This window comes from Geotrypetes seraphini, chromosome 15 (assembly GCF_902459505.1).
Source record: "Geotrypetes seraphini chromosome 15, aGeoSer1.1, whole genome shotgun sequence".
In the NCBI taxonomy this organism is placed as follows: Eukaryota; Metazoa; Chordata; class Amphibia; order Gymnophiona; family Dermophiidae; genus Geotrypetes; species Geotrypetes seraphini.
In genome coordinates this window covers 25,046,236-25,050,653 of record NC_047098.1, presented here as the reverse complement: position 1 = coordinate 25,050,653, position 4,418 = coordinate 25,046,236, and positions in this window count along the sequence as shown.

Below are 4,418 nucleotides of genomic sequence, written 5' to 3'. Positions count from 1 at the left end.
CATTCCTTGATGAAATCACCTTCGGTAAAAAGTTTTGCGTGTTTTGCTATCAACTCCGACAAGGCGTAGTTTGCATGCGCTGCCGCTTCACTTTCTTGTGATACTTTAGTAAACATGAACTGTTGTTTTTTCAGTCCCAACTTGAGTTCTTTCAACTTTTCTTGTCTCATTAATCCTTTGTAATTGTCATATTTTGATTTATGCTGTTTATAGTGCCGTTTAATGTTATGTAATAATGCTATTAATGTGCCAAAGTTATATATGAAGCAAATTATTTTTATCTTTTACTTCACAGCAAAAATACTCCAATTCCCACTTTTCTTGGAAATTTCAATGTTCATCAGCAATTTTTTGTTTTGTTTTACTACCACTTAGTTTTGATAAAGACAGTCTGAATACAAAGAGCTAAAATAAATGAGTAATCGTTAACACAAAAAATAAAACATTTCAATAAAAATCAATATATTTTCTTAAATATTAACTTACTGGGCATCCCTCCTGCAGGGGATATGTCAGGGGGGGGGTTTCTGGCAGGAGGGACTGGGCATCCCTCCTGCCAGTGGATGTTTTGGGGAGTGGGGGGTTTCCAGAAGGAGGGACTGGGCATCCCTCCTGCTGGGGGATGTCTTGGGGTGGTGGTGACAGGAGGAATTGGGCACGCCTCCTGCCATGGACATTTTGGGGTAGGGGGCGGTTCACGGGTTCCAGTAGGAGGGATTGGGCATCCCTCCTGCTGGTAGTCTTGGGGGGGGGTTCCCTGCCGCTAAACTGATTGCGACATGGAGATTTCCTTGCTGCGATCAGCTCAGCTCAGCGGCAACCCGATTCTCTAATCAGCATCTGTGACATGGATGCTGGTTAGAGAATCATTGTGTTAGGTGGGCTTAGGTATCTGTCCGTGAGGACAAACGCGATTCTATATATGATGCCCATGTGTGATTCTCAAATGCTGCTTAGGCGGCTTTCGAGACCCGGTGTCCTATACAGAATCTGGCCCATTGTATGAAGGGGACAGGATATGGAAGGAGTGAGATGCTAGACACCATGTGGGCAGCTTGGGGAGATGCTAGATGAGAAGAGGAGGAGAGCCCATATCTGAAGGTATCATATACCCTTGGATTGGCCCTATATGTTATGTTAATCAGGTGGTACTGAAATCAGACATCAGCATTTAACTTAAGACTGTAACTGTTCTTGTAGTATGATCCACACAGGGGTAAATTTTCAGTCAGATTATTTATTTATTGGGATTTATTAATCACTTTTTCATGAAGAGATTCACCCAAAGTTATTTACAATACATTGAATAGTAATCAGGTACTGTTAAGTATTTTAGCCTAAACATTGGATCAAGAAAGCAAAAAATTGTCTCAGGGTTCCACTACACCTAGAGCCAGCCTTGCATCCAGAAGAGGACAGGTGCAAAATGCAGAATGGCAGCACTTGATAATATCGCAAACTCATTCTATTCTTTCAGTTCTTTTTATATCTCACCATGGGGTAGGATAAACCTCAAAAACAGGGACAGATATTAACAGGTGTTACACAACACTCTTCTGCGTCCCATGCTTCAATCATATGTTTAAAAACCTCCCCTGTTTGTTTTTTATTATTTTGTCAAATGGTCCAAAAATATAACAGAAGTCCAAATTTTTTTTTTCTTTTATAGTACTTCGCTTGAAAATTGATCCATATGTTCTCAAAGCAGACAGCAACAGAGTATTGTATTCTTATGGCCTCATGGTATTAAATCTAATTTGACACTTATTCCCTAGCAGGTTGAAGGTTGGAAGATTTTAATGTTATGCTGGATATAATTGCCTAAATGTTCTGGGTTGAGAAAATCCTGTATCTGTGTTCTGCTCACCTCTGTAATAAAGTGAGCTTAAAGATTTGGCTTGCCATTTGACCATTTGAATGGTTGCCTTGAACCTGTATCTGGCTAGAAGGGGCCATTTCCTGAGGTACTTTCATTGCCTGAGACAAAGCCTTGGTAGGAATACATGTCCTTTTAGCACAGCAACTCTAAGAGCTAAGTAAACCTGAATTGTATATCTTTGATTTTGCTTTAGGGAATTGAATCTTATATCTTCCCTTCAGTATTTTGCACTACTTTCAGCTAGTAATTTTTTTAATCCCCTTTTCCGTGAGCTTGATGAGAGTATGCTGCATGCAGGCAATAACCCGGTTGCCTCTCCTGACTTTGGAGGGTCTTTCCCAGATATTACATCTTCGGCTCCGCTGCGCTGTCTACTGGGAGCATGGTGAGAGTATCTTGCATTCATGCTGGTGGAAGAGTGCCATCTAGTGTCAAACACCACATTCACAGAAGGATCAACAAATAAGTTGCATATATTTTTTTTTTTTTTTATTAGACCAAACCAGGGCCTGGTTCACTCAGATTTTGTTGCATAGACTGAATGAGCACAAGTCTGTGTCTGAATTCAAGAAGTCCTGGGATAGGCACATGGAATCTCTCAGAGAGAAAGAGATAATGGTTACTGCAGATGGACAAACTGTATGGGCCATTTGGCCTTTATGTTTCTATGTTTGTTAAGAGATGGTAACATTAACCGCATTTAATAATACATATAATAAACATAGCCTGCATCTTGTATGTTCTGTCTGCAGTTTTTTCTTGTTTTTCGTGTGTTGAAACTGCCCACAGACACAAAGGAGAAGAGCTTAGAGGTCATTTTAAACCAAGGTGCTAGGCTACCAAAGTTCAAAGGTTCAGCTGCTGTGCTTATTTGCAAACAGAGGTTTCAATTATAATGTCCAACATAGGATACAGCTGTAACAAAACATGATTATATACAAAACCAACTAATATATTGTAAAAGACTACACACAAAAACTAGTACAGTACCTTATTTCCACTAACATCTGGTTTGAATATCTTTATGATACCAATCATCGCTGGAGAAATTAAAATCTGATCTAAAACCAGTCCTTTTTAAAGATGCATTCCAATGACTTACTCTCGACTCCCATCTCAGGCTTGGAAGCATACTGGGAGGTTTAATGTGTTCCCTTGTACCCTACCCACTTTACTGTCAATTTTTGTAGTTCACCCCCTAACCTCACTGTCATGTTGTCGTGTAATTTTTCATGAATTTCCCCCCCATTTTAGAACTGTAAGCCGTCTATGTCTCACTGATTGAGTGGGATAGTAAATTTCAATAAACTTGAAACTTTGAATACTGGACCTAGTATCTCATCATATTATATAATGGCCCATATTGGTTCACCTGGCTGCCTTGAAGGAGAAGCAAGTACTGGAATTGTAGAGCTTAAGAACTAACATCACTGTGTCCAAGGAATGTAGTTCACGTTTTATTTATTCATTAGGATTTATTTACTGCCTTTTTGAAGGAGCTCACTCAAGGTGGTGTACAGCAAGAATAAGTCAAACATAAGCAATAGACAATTACAGCAGTTAAAGAAAATATTACAATACAAAGTATGGCATAGTATGGGGTTATAGGATATCGTTTCATTTACTTTTCATTATTTAGAATTAGTCACGAATGTACTTAAAAATTCCTTTTACCTTTTAGAATATGATTGAACTATTATTCATTTATCATTTTTACAAAAAATCTTTTTCTAGTCATTAGAACCTCAAATAATCTACTAAGAGGATGGTATATCATATGATATAAACAGATTTCAGTTCATAGGTCCTCCCATAACATATGTTATCCCAAGTCCGTATTCTGTTCAATTTTGAATAATCATTTATACCAAAACCTCCTTCCCTTAATTTATTACCAACTATTTTATTTTGTTTTGTAATAATTTATTTACTCTTTATTAAAAACTATAGTAAATTAATTGATGGGACTTTCTCTTAATTAATTTAGTGCAATATCATCATTAATCAAATCTTCAATTCATTATAATTTTTTAACATTTGATTATATCACTTTAAAAGTTATTATTCAATTGTATATCAGCAACACTTATCTTTAAAGGCTAATGCTGATCCAACGTTGGTTTGTTAGAATACAACTGCCCGACACTCTACCTTTACATGAGCGTTTCAGTCAACAGACCTTCATCGGGGGAGGTTGTGGTTGATGCGATTTATGTTACAATGTCAACGCAATGTACGATAAAACATTTTGATAGCATAGGATGTAAGCAAAGAAGGAGTATATACGAGGGACCTTCAAAAAGTTTCCTCACTTTTACTTTTTTTACACATTATTTATTAATTATCTCAAAAGCAAATTACATCACTACCTGCAATGTGAGCCGGTTTGCCTGACTGGTCACTTGACATTCTATGATACGGCCTCTTACCACTTCTGCCCCAACCATTTCCCGTGAAAATATGAAAGTGTGGAAACTTTTTGAAGAACCCTCGTAGATACAGGAGACAGAGTAACAGAGGTTAGAAAATAAGAGACAAA